Here is a 13,341-nt window from a genome sequence, read left to right as displayed (position 1 = left end):
CACCCAAGTTTCCAAGTAAGGCAGGCATTTCAATTTCTCAAATTTTGGTGTGCTGGGGGGGCAATGAGCAAATTTGGGAAGTATGTTTGACCCAATATTAAACATTAACTTTTTTAAAAAAGTGCACTTGCACCGCACACTCTCTCTCTCTCTCTCTCTATCTCACCCCCCGCCCCACCTTCTATACACACACACGCCCAGCCCCTTCCCCAACCCCCTCTCCCCAGAAGACAACGATTGCCCCTCAGTCTTTCTTCACAGCTGCAATTTTCTTGTCCTGGCAACATTGTCCCAAATCTCCTCTGTATCCTCTCCAGTGCAGTTATATCCATTGTGTGATGAGGTGACCAGAACTGCACATATTCAAGTTGTAGCTTAACTTGTGTTTTATACAGCTACAGCATAACCTCCCTGATCTTATATTTTATGCTTTGGCTAATAAAGGAGAGTGTTCCATATGCCTCCTTAAGCTACCCTGCTACGAACAAGCAACAAAGAAAAATACAGCACAGGAACACGTCCTGCAGCCCTTCAAGCCTGTGCCAGTCATGATCAAAGAATCTACAGTGCAGAAGGAGGCCATCTGCCCCACTGAGCCCGCACTGACAACAATCCCACCCAGGTCTGTAACCCCACATATTTAGTGTCCCAATCCACTGACAAGGGGAAATTTATCATGGCCACTCATCCTAACTCGCACATCTTTGGACTGTGGGAGGAAACGTGAGCACCTGGAGGAAACCCACAAAGACACGAGGAAAATGTATCCCACAAAGGGAGTCACCCGAGGCTGGAATTGAACCTGGATCCCGACGCTGTGAGGCAGCAGTGCTGAGCACTGTCACCGAGCTGTCCCCTTACTAAACTTAAAAAAAACCTTCTGCCCTTACTCAGTCCATATCCCTCTATTCCCTCCCTATTCATGTACCCATCCAAATGCCTCTTAAATGTTTCTAATATGCCTGCTTCCACCACCACCTCTGGCAACGCATTCCAGGCACCCATCACACTCTTCATGAAAAATGTCCTCCGCACATCTTCCTTAAACTTTCCCCCTCCCACCTTGAACTTATGTCCCCTTGCAATTAACACTTCCACCCTCAGAAACAGCCTCTAACTATCCACCCTGTCTATGCCTCTCGTAATTTTATAGACCTTTATTAGGTCTCTCCTCGGCTTCTGTCTTTCCAGTGAAAACAATCCTAGTTTATTCAATCTCTCTTCATAGTCAACACCCTCGAGACCAGGCAACATCCTAGTGAACCTTCCTTGCAGTCTCTTTAAAGCTTTCTCATCCTTCTGATACTGTGGTGACCAAAACTGCATGGAATACTTCAAATGCTGCTTAGCCAATATTTGATTTATTATTGCCACATGTATTAACATACAGTGAAAAGTATTGTTTCTTGCACACTATATGGATAAAAACATACCATTCATAGAGAAGGAAATGAGAGAGTGCAGAATGTACTGTTACGGTCATAGTTAGGGTGTAGAGAAAGATCAACTTAATGCAAGGTATGTCCATTCAAAAGTCTGACAGCAGCAGGGAAGAAGCTGTTCTTGAATCGGTTGGTACGTGATCTCAGACTTTTGTATCGTTCTCTCGAAGGAAGAAGGTGGAAGAGAGGACATCCGGGGTGCGTGGGGTCCTTAATTATGCTGGCTGCTTGGCCGAGGCAGCGTGAAGTCTAGACAGAATCAATGAATGGGAGGTTGGTTTGCATGATGGATTGGGCTACATACACGACCTTTTGTAGTGCCTTGCAGTCTTGGGTAGAACAGAAGCCATATCAAGCTGTGATACAACCAGCACATGGTGCATCTGTAAAAGCTGGTGAGAGTTGTAGCTGACATGCCAAATTTCCTTAGTCTTCTGAGAAAGTAGACGCACTGGTGGGCTTTCTTTACTGTAGTGTCGGCATGGGGGATCAGGACAGGTTGCTGGTGATCTGGACACCTTAAAAACTTGAAGCTCTCGATCCTTTCTGCTTTGTCCCCATTGATGTAGACAGGGGCATGTTCTCCTTTACGCTTCTTGAAGTCGATGACGATCTCCTTTGTTTTGTTGACATTGAGGGAGAGATTATTGTCGCTGTATTATATAGAGCTACAACATAATTTCCCAACTCTTATACTCGTTGAACTGGCTGAAGGCAAGCATGCCATATGCTTAGTTAATTTGGCCATCTGTTGCCATTTTAAGGAAACTGTTGCCCAAGTCCTTCTGTATGTTAATATTCCTAAGGGTTCTGAGATTTACAGTACAATTCACACCGAATGTTGATCCTCCAAAATGCATCACCTCACATTTGTCTGGATTAAACCCCATCTGCCATTTCTGTACCCAGTCTTCAATCTATCTATATCTTGTTCTATCTGTGCCTTGTAATCTTCAATCTGTCTATACCTCTGACAATCCCCAGCACTAGTAGCAACTCCACCAACGCCCCCATGCGAACCACTTTTCTCCAGATCATTTAGATATACTACAAACAACAGAGCTTCCACCACTAGTCTCTGTGGAACACCACTAGCTACAGATCTCTCTTCTGAAAAACACCACCCTTCCACTGCTACTGTCTCCTAAACTGAACCATTTTTGTATCTATCTTGCCAGCCCACCCCAAATCCCACATGATTTTAGTTTTAGTACCAGTTTGCCATGCCTTAAATACCTTGCCAAATGCCTTAAAGTCCATATACGTTATACCTACAGCCATTGCATCATCAATCACCTTTTAAAAAAATTCAATCAAATTGGGGATGTGTAGACATTTAAGGGAGACAGCATAGTGGTATTTTCGCTGGACTAGTAATCAGAGATCCAGGCTAATGTTCTGGGGACCTGGATTTGAATCCCAAGATAGCAGATAAAATTTGAAATTAATAACCATGAAAACTTTGTTGATTGTCATAAAAACCCACCTGGTTCATTAATGTCCATTAGGGAAGGAAATCTATTGTCCTTACCTGCCCTGACCTACATGTGACTCCCAATCCACAGCAATGTGGTTGACTCTTAAATGCCCTCAGTGATGGACCAGTAAATGTTGGCCCACATTCCGTGAACAATTTAAAAAAAAATGCACTTCAGGGTCCGTCGCTTCCTCATCACCTCTCAGTAACCTCCCATTACTTGTCTAATTCTTTACCATATTTGATCTCCCTACATGCATTACCCTACGTTTCTCTGGCTTGAATTCAATTTGCCACACTTCTGCCCACCTGATCAGTCCATTGATATACATAGAACTGTACAGTACAATACAGTACAGACCCTTCAGCCCTCGATGTTGTGCCGAACTATGTCCGAACCCAAGATCAAGCTATCCCATTCCCTATCATTCTGGCGTGTTCCATGTGTCTACCCGGTAACCGCTTGAAAGTTCCTAAAGTGTCCGATGCAACTACCACAGCAGGTATGCATTCCACACCCCAACAACTGAGTGAAGAATCTACTTCGGACATCCCTCCTATATCTCCCACCATGAACATTATAGTTATGCCCGCTAGTAACAGCTACGTTCACCCGAGGAAATAGCCTGTGCACGTCCACTCTATCTATCCCCCTCATCATCTTATAAACTTCTATTAAGTTGCCTCTCATCCTCCTGCACTCTAAAGAGAAAAGCCCCAGCTCCCTCAACCTTTCCTCATAAGACCTGCCCTCCAAACCAGGCAGCATCCTGGTAAATCTCCTCTGCACTCTCCCCAATGCTTCCACATATTTTTATAGTGAGGTGACTCGAACTGCACACAATATTCCAAATGTGGTCTCACCAAGGTCCTGTACAGTTGCAGCATAACCCCACGACTCTTAAACTCAAACCCCCTGTTAATAAATGCCAACACACTATAAGCCTTTTTCACGGCTTTATCCACTTGAGTGGCAACCTTCAGATCTGTGTATATGAACCCCAAGGTCTCTGTTCCTCCACATTCCTCAGAACCCTGCCGTTGACCCTGTAATCTGCATTCAAGTTTGTCCTACCAAAATGAATCACCTCGCGGTTATCAGAGTTAAACTCCATCTGCCACTTTTCAGCCCAACTCTACATCCTATCAATGCCTCTTTGCAGCCTACAAGAGCCCTTCTCATCCACTACTCCACCAATCTTGGTGTCATCAGCAAATTTACTGACCCACCCTTCAGCCCCCTTTTCCAAGTCATTGATAAAAATCACAAATAGCAGAGGACCCAGCACCGATTCCTGTAGTACACTGCTCGTAACTGGCCTCCAGTCTGAAAATTTTCCCTCCACCACCACCACCATTTGTCTTCTATGAGACAGCCAGTTACTTATCCAATTGGCCAAATTTCCTTCTATCCCACACCACCTTACCTTCTTCATGAGCCTATCATGGGGAACCTTATCAAATGCCTTACTAAAATCCATGTATACGACATCAACTGTTCTACTTTCATCTACACACTTAGTTACCACCTCAATGAATTCAGTCAAATTTGTGAGGCGGGACTTACCCCTCACAAAACCGTGCTGACTATCCCAAATTAAGCTGCACCTTTCCAAATGGTCATAAATCATATCCCTCAGGACCCTTTCCGTTAACTTACCAACCACCGAAGTAAGACTAACCGGCCTATAATTATCAGGGTCGTTCCTATTTCCTTTCTCGAAGAGAGGAACAACATTCGCCACTCTCCAGTCCTCTGGCACAATCCCTGTGGACAATGAGGACCCAAAGATCAAAGATAAAGGCTCAGCAATCTCGTCCCTTTCCTCCCAAAGTATCCTAGGATGTATCCCATCTGGCCCAGGGGACTTATTGACCCTCGGGTTTTTCAAAATTGCTAATACATCATCTTCCTTCAGAACATCTACTTCCTCCATCCTATCAGCCTGTATCTCTCACTCATCCTCAAAATATGGCCCCTCTCCTTAGTGAACACTGAAGAAAAGTATTCATTCAACACCTCACCTATCTCTTCTGATTCCATGTACAAGTTCCCTCTGCTATCCTTGACTGGCCCTAACCTCATCCTGGTCATTCTTTTATTACTCACAAGAGTAAAAAGCCTTGGGGTTTTCATTTATCTGACCCGCCAAGGACTTCTCATGCTCCTCCTAGCTCTCTTAATCCCTTTTTTAACTCATTTCTAGCAACCTTGTAACTCTCAAGGGACCCAACTGAACCTTGTTTTTTTTCATCCTTACATACACTTCTTCTTCCCTCTTGACAAGACATTCAACCTCCTTTGTGAACCATGATTCCCTCACTTGGCCATTTCCTCCCTGCGTGACAGGGACATACTTATCAAGGACTTGTAGTATTTGTTCCTTGAACAAGCTCTACTTTTCATATGTGCCCATACCTGACAGTTTCTATTCCCATCTTATTCTCCCAAATTCTTGCATAATCGCATCATAATTACCCCTGCCCCAATTATAAACTTTGCCCTGCCGTGTGATTCTATCCCCCTCTGTTGCAATAATGAAGGACACCAAATTGTGGCCACTATCTCAAATGCTGTCCCACAAACAAATCTAACACTTGGCCCGGTTCATTTCCCAGTACAAGTCCAATGTGGCCCCATCTCTTGTCGGCTTATCCACATATTGTGTCAGGAAGCCCTCTTGCACACACTGTACAAAAAGTGTCCCATCCAAACTATTTGACCTATAAAGATTCCAATCAATATTTGGAAAGTTAAAGTCACCCATGATAATTGTCCTGTGACCTCCACACCTATACATAATCTGCTTTGTCATTTTCTCCTCCACATCTCTATTACTATTTGGGGGCCTATAGAAAACTCCTAACAGCGTTACTGATCCTTTCCTATTTCTAACTTCAGCTCATATTACCTCAGTAGGCAGATCCCCTCAATGCCTTTCAACAGCCATTAAATTATTCTTGATTAACAATGCTGCTCCTACTCTTTTTGTTTAACCGCCTTTCCTACTCTTAATGAAATATCTATACCCCAGAACTTCCAACAACCATTCCTGTCCCTGTTCTAACCATGTTTCTATAATGGCTACAACAACATAGTCCCAAGTATGAATCCAAGCTCCAAGTTCACCTACCTTATTCTGGATGTTCCTTGTATTGAAGTAGATACACTTCAACCCACCATCCTGTCTGCCTATACACTCCTGTGACCTTGATACCTTCCTCAGTACCTCACGGCCCTCAACACTGGCTTTTGGACTATAGTTCATTTTTCCCATCCCCCTGATAAATTCTTCCAGAAGTGGACAGCTTCCCTGCTCTTTGAATCTCTCAGCCATTTTTTGTGTCATTGATCATGCTCCCAACATTCAAGTCCATATTATTAATATATACCACAAAAAACAGGGGCCCTGTAGAATCCCACTGATAACAGCCTTCCAGCTGCAAAACTAAACTTTTGTTTTCTGCTACTGAGCTACTTTGTGTCTAGCTTGTTACATTTCTCTGAATCCCAAGAGCTTTTAGTAACCAGTCTGCCATGTGGACCACATCAACTGTCTGACCTTTATCAAGCATCATTGTTACTTCCTCAAAAAATGCAATCAAGTTAGTCAGACACGAGATAAAAGCAAAATACATAAGAACCAGGAGCAGGAATAAGTCATCTAAGATCATGGCTGATCTTTTCATGGACTCAGCTCCACTTACCTGCCCGTTCACCATCCCTCTTGATTCCTTTATTCAAAAATCTATCTATCCTTGCCTTAAAAACCTTCAGTGAGGTAGCCTCAACTGCTTCACTGGGCAGGGAATTCCACAGATTCACAACCTTTGAATGTGAATTGAGTAAGAAGTTTCTCCTCAACTCAGCCCTAAATCTGCTCCTCCTTATTTTGAGGCCATGTTCCCTAGTTCTAGTTTCACCTGCCAGTGGAAAAATCCTCCCTGTCCTGTCTTATCTATATCTTTTATAATCTTATATAGATTTCTTGTGCAGAAATATAAGATTTCCCCTCATTCTTATGAATTGCAGTGAGTATAGTCTGTGTGCTGAGCCTGTCCTCATAACTCAACCCCCTCAACTCCGGAATCAACCCAGTGAATCTCCCCTGCACTCCCTTCAGTGCCAGTATATCCTTTCTCAAGTAAGGAGAGCAAAACTGTGCATAGTATTCCAGGTGTGGCCACACCAGCACCCTTTTACAGCTGCAACATAACCAAGCTGTTTTTAAACTCCATCCCTCTACAATGAATGACAAAATTCCATTTGCCTCCTTGATTACCTGCTGCATCTGCAAACCAACCTTTTGCGATTCACGCACAAGGACACCCAGGTCCCTCTATACAGCAGCATGCTGCAATTTTTTTATCATTGAAACAATAGTCCATTTTGCTGTTATTCCTACCAAAATGGATGACCTCACATTTACCAACTTTGTACTCCATCTGCTAGACTTTTGCCCACTCACTTCGACTATCTGTATCCCTTTGCAGACTTTGTGTCCTCTGCACTCATCTTAGTGTCATCTGCAAATTTTGATACATCACGCTTGGTCCCCAACTCCAAATTGTCTATGTAAGTTGTAAACAATTGTGGTCCCAACACTGATCTTTGAGGCACAACTACCAGTCACTGTCAACCAGAAAAATACCCATTTACCTCTTGGTTCCTGTTAGTTAATCAATCCTTTATCATGCTAATTTATTACCCATAAACACAGTGTACCATTATCTTATGTAGCAGCCTTTGGTGCGACGCTTGTCAACTGCCTTTTGTAAATCCAGATATACCACATTCACCGGTTCCCCATTGTCCACTGCGCACGTAATGTCCTTAAAAAATTCCACCAGAGTAGTCAAATATGACCTGTCCTTCATGAATCCATGCTGCATCTTCCCAATGGGACAATTTACATTGTTGTTTCGTTATTTCTTCCTGGGTAGATTCAAACATTTTCCCTACTACAGAAGTGAAGCTAGCCAACCTGTAGTTACCCTTTTTTTGTCTACCTCTTTTGTTTGAATAGTAGGACTCATTCGCTGTTTTCCACTCTGCAGGAACCACCCCAGAGTCCAGAAAATTTTGGTAAATCATCACTTGCATATTCACTATTTCCCCTGCCATCTCTTATGGTACCCTGGGATGCATTCCATCAGGGCCAGGAGACTTGTCTATCTTTAGCCCCATTACCTTGCCCAACATTTCCTTTTTAGTGGTAATAGTTTCTGGGTTCTCACCTGCCATAGTCGCCTTGTCATCAATTTTTGGCATGTTATTTGTGTCTCCCACTATGAAAACAGACACAAAATACCTGTTTGATGTTTGTCATTTTCTAATTTCCAATTATTACATCCTTCCTCCTCATCTTCTAAAGACGAATGTTTACCTAAGCTACTTTTTTTTAATCATCTTATATTTGTAGAAACTTTTGCTGTTTTAATATTGAGCTAGTTTATTCTCATAATCCACCTTACTTTTCTTTGTAGCTTTCTTCGTGGTTTTCTGTTGACTATGAAGATTTCACAATTCTCTAGTTTACCACTAATCTTTGCCACTTTGTATGCTTTTTCTTTCAATTTGATACCTTCTTTTATTCCCTTAGACATTAATGGCTGATTATCGCTTTTCCTACTTCCTTTCTTCCTTTTCCTTCTTTTCCTCATTCTTTTCCTTTCTTCCTTATCATAGTATATACTTTTTTGCTGAGCACAATGAAAAATTACTTTGAAAGTCCTCCACTGTTCCTCAGTTGTTTTTGCTCCCAGTATACCTTAGTCAACTCCTCCCTCATCCCATTGTAGTTTCCCTTGTTTAAGCACAAGGCACTGGTATTGGATTTTTACCTTCTCGTGCTCCATCTATATTTTAAATTCAACCATATTGTGATTGCTTCTTCCAAGAGGACCCTTAACTGTAAGATCATTAATTATTCCAGTTTCATTACACAGGACCAGATCTAGGATAGCTTGCTCCCTCGTAGGTTCCATTACATACTGTTCAAGGAAACTGTCGTGGATACATTCTATGAACTCCTCCCCAGGGTTGTCTTGACCGACCTGGTTTGACCAGTTGACATGTAGATTAAAATCCCCCATTATAATTGCTGTACCATTTTTACAAACATCATTTATCTCTTTCTTTATTGCTTGCCCATATTATTATCTGGTAGCCTATAGTCTAAACCTATCAGTGACTTTTTCCTCTTTACTATTTCTAATTCCCACCCATAGACCCTATATCATCTGTCAGTTACAGCTCTGATGTCACCCTTAAATATTAGAACCACACCACCTTCCTTACCTTCCTACCTGTCCTAATGAATGATACCCCTAGATATTAGGGTACACGGAGTTGGGGGTAAAGTGTTAGCGTGGATTGAGAATTGGTTATCTAACAGGAAGCAGAGAGTTGGAATCAACGGGTGCTTTTCTGGTTGGCAGTTGGCGACTAGTGGCGTGCTGCAGAGTTCGGTGCTGGGCCCTCAACTGTTTACCATATACATAAAACAATCTGGAGGAGGGGGCTGAGTGTAGGGTAACAAAATTTGCTGATGACACGAAGATGAGTGAAAAGCGAATTGCGTGGAGGACGCAGAAAGTCTGCAGAGAGATCTGGATAGGCTGAGTGAATGGGCGAGGACCTGGCAGATGAAGTATAATGTTAGCAAATGTGAGGTTATCCACTTTGGTAGAAATAATAGGAAGGAATATTATTTAAAGGGTGAAAAGTTGCAGCATGCTACCGTGCAGAGGGACCTGGGGGTCCTTGTGCACAAATTGCAAAAACTCAGTCTGCAGGTGCAGCAGGTGATCAAGAAGGCGAATGGAATGTTGGCCTTTATAGCGAGGGGGATAGAATATAAAAGTAGGAGATCTTGCTGCAACTGTACAAGGCACTGGTGAGGTCGTAACTGAAGTACTGTATGCAGTTTTGGTCCCCTTATTTGCGTAAGGATATATTGCCCTTGGAGGGAGTACAGAGAAGGTTCACCAGGCTGATACTGGAGATGAGGGGGTTAGCTTATGGGGAGAGATTAAATAGACTGGGCCTGTATTCGTTCGAGTTTAGAAGGCTGAGGGGGGATCTTATAGAGACTTACAAGATAATGAAGGGGCTAGATAGGGTAGAGGTAGAGATTCTTTCCACTTAAAAAGGAAACCAGAACTAGAGGGCACAGCCTCAAAATAAGGCTGGGGGAGCAGTTTAGGACAGAGTTGAGGAGGAACTTCTTCACTCAAAGGGTGGTGAATCTCTGGAATTCTCTGCCCATTGAAGTGGTGGAGGCTGCCTCGCTGAATATATTTAAGTCATGGGTAGATAGATTTCTGATAGACAAGGGAATTAAGGGTTATGGGGAGAAGGTGGAAAGTGGAACTGATCCACTTCAGATCAGCCATGATCTTGTTGAATGGCGGGGCAGGCTCGAAGGGCTAGATGGCTTACTCCTGCACCTATTTCTTATGTTCTTGTATTTAACTCCCAGTCAAAGATCAAAGAACAGTACAGTACAGGAACAGGCCTTTGGCTCTCCAAGCCTGCGCCGATCATGATGCCTGCCTAAGCTAAGCCATATGCTTTTAGGGAGTCCGTGTCCTTCCATTCCAAGCCCATTCATGTGTTTGTCTAGTTGCCCCTTAAATGCTACTATCGTACCTGTTCCCACCACCTCTCTGGGCAGCGCATTCCAGACATTCACCACCATCTGTAAAAAGAAACTCACTGCGGACATTTTCTCTAAACTTTTCCCCGTGCACCTTAAACCTGTGTCCCCGATACTTCTCTACCCTCGGAAAGAGCATCTGACTATCCACTCTGTCCATGCCACGCATAATCTTTGTAAACCTCTATCAGGTTCACCCCTCAACCTCCATCATTACAGTGAGAACAAACCAAGTTTATCCAAACCCTCCATCGTTAATACGCTCCAGACCAGGCAACGTATTGGTAAATCTCTTCTGTACCCTGTCCAAAGCATCCACATCCTTGTGGTGTGGCAACCAGAATTGTACACGTTATTCTAAATGAAGCCTCACTAAGGTTCTGCAACATTACTTGCGAATTTTTATACTCAGTGCCCTGACCGATGAAGGCAAGCATGCCATATGCTGTCTTGACTAACAACCACCTGTGTTGCCACTTTTATAATCAGTGGATATGTACACCAGATCTCTCTGCCTGTCAATACTCCTAAGGGTTATACCATTTACTGTATAATTCCTACGTGCATTGGATCTTCCAAGATACATTATCTCTCAATTGTCCGGATTAAACGCCATTTGACATTTCTCTGCCCAAGTCTCCAACCAATCTATATCTTGCTTTATTTTCTTGACAATCCTCTTCACTATCCACAACTCCACCAATCTGTGTCATCTGTGAACTTACTAATCAGAGTAGCTACATTTTCCTTCAAATCATTTATATATACTACAAACAACAAAGGTCCCAGAACTGATCCCTGTGGAACACCACTGGTCACAGTCTCCCATTCCGAAAAGCACCTCTCTACTGCTACCTTCTGTCTTCTATGTTGTGACCATCCTGCAACCATGTCTCTATAATGGCTACCAAATCATACTCGTTCACGATGATTTGTGCCATCAACTCATCTACCTTGTTGTGAATGCTGCGAACATTCAGATAAAGTGCCCTTTTGCTAATTTTTGTATCATCTTTTTGAATCCGAACATCTCCATTAATATCTCCCACGTTCTCCTTCCTTTTAACTTTTTTCCTAATTTTCAGTGTAGTTGAAATCTTCTCTCCACATGCTAACCTGCTGTTTGCTTTCCATTAACCGTGATACTTCCCATAGTAGAAGTCTTCCCTTCCACCCAACTTGTTAGTTTAAAGTCCTTGTGACTACCCTATTTATCCTATTTGCTGGAACACTGGTCCCAGATCGGGTCAGGTGAAGACCGTCCCAGTGGTACAGATCCCTCCTGTTCCAATACTGATACCAATGCCCCATGAAATGGAACCCCTCTTTTCCGCACCATTCCTTTAATCACATGTGGGACGGCAGTAGTTATGGGAGATTTCAATCTGCATATTGATTGGTCGACCCATGTTGGACGAGGTGGGCTCGAGGAGGAGTTCTTGGAATGCTGCTGGGATAATTTCCTTGAACAGTGTGTGTTGGAGCCGACGAGGGAGCGAGCTATCTTGGATCTGGTGCTATGTAATGAGGCGGGTAGAATTAGGGACCTTGCGGTGAAGGATCCTCTTGGAGAGAGTGATCATTGTATGGTGGAGTTTCTGTTGCAGATGGAGGAGGAGAAAGTGGGTTCCCGGACACGCGTCCTTTGTTTGAATAGAGGGGAGTATGGTAGGATGAGAGAAGAATTGGCGAATGTGGACTGGGGGAGTGCGTTGGAAGGTAGGTCTGCTGAGGAGCAGTGGAGGATCTTTAAGGAGATCTTTCTTGGTGCTCAGCAGAAATTTATTCCGATGGTTAAAAAGGACAGTAGGAAGAGAGGTAATAAGCCGTGGATAACGAAGGAGGTGAAGGAAAGTGTTAAATTAAAAGCGGAGGAATTTAGAGTAGCTAAGAGCAGTGGGCGAGAAGAGGATTGGGAAAGGTTTAAATGTCAACAAAGATTGACAAAGAAGTTGATAAAGGAGGGTAGGAGAAGCTATGAGGCTGGGCTAGCACTTAATATAAAAAAGGATAGCAAGAGTTTTTATAAATATATAAAAAGGAAGAGGCTGGCTAGGGTGAACGTTGGTCCTTTAGAGAATGAGAAAGGGGAGCTAGTGGTAGGGGATGGGGATATGGCTAAGGTCTTGAATAACTTTTTTGTTTCTGTCTTCACGGAAGAGGACGTGAATAATTTGCCGGGTGTTAGCGATGGAAAGGTGGTAGGAATGGAGGGTCTTAATGACATTACTGTTACTAGAGAGGAGGTGCTCGACAGACTGGAGGGGCTGATTGTGGACAAGTCCCCAGGACCGGATGGAATGCATCCGAGGGTTCTGAAAGAAATGGCGGAGGTGATAGTGGATGCCTTGGTGGTTATTTTCCAGACGTCGCTGGATTCCGGGGAAGTGCCGGAAGATTGGAAAACGGCTAATGTTACGCCGTTGTTTAAGAAGGGTGCCAGGCAAAAGGCGGGGAATTATAGGCCGGTTAGTTTAACGTCTGTGGTAGGTAAAATGTTAGAATCCGTCATTAAGGAGGAAATTGCGAGGCATCTTGAAGGGAATTGCTTGATAGGGCGGACGCAACACGGTTTCATTAAAGGGAAGTCGTGTCTGACAAATTTACTGGAGTTCTATGAGGATGTGTCTAGGGCAGTGGATAGAGGAGAGCCGGTGGATGTGGTCTTTCTGGATTTTCAGAAGGCGTTTGACAAGGTACCTCACAAGAGGTTATTGCAGAAGGTCAGGGGACATGGAGTTGTGGGTAGGGTGTTAGCGTG

General features: G+C 43.5%; 1 protein-coding gene across 1 annotated transcript in view; it reads left to right on the top strand.

Moving 5' to 3' along the window:
- The window catches only part of avl9 (AVL9 homolog (S. cerevisiase)), a 167,109-nt gene that overhangs the window by 24,605 nt on the left and 129,163 nt on the right, over positions 1 to 13,341 (top strand). The gene's annotated exons all lie outside the window — the stretch shown is intronic.

The sequence above is a fragment of the Carcharhinus amblyrhynchos genome, chromosome 8 (genome assembly GCF_965287045.1).
Source record: "Carcharhinus amblyrhynchos chromosome 8, sCarAmb.v2.hapA, whole genome shotgun sequence".
In the NCBI taxonomy this organism is placed as follows: Eukaryota; Metazoa; Chordata; class Chondrichthyes; order Carcharhiniformes; family Carcharhinidae; genus Carcharhinus; species Carcharhinus amblyrhynchos.
The sequence above is the reverse complement of the archived record's forward strand: the minus strand, read 5'-3'. Positions and strand labels throughout refer to the sequence as shown.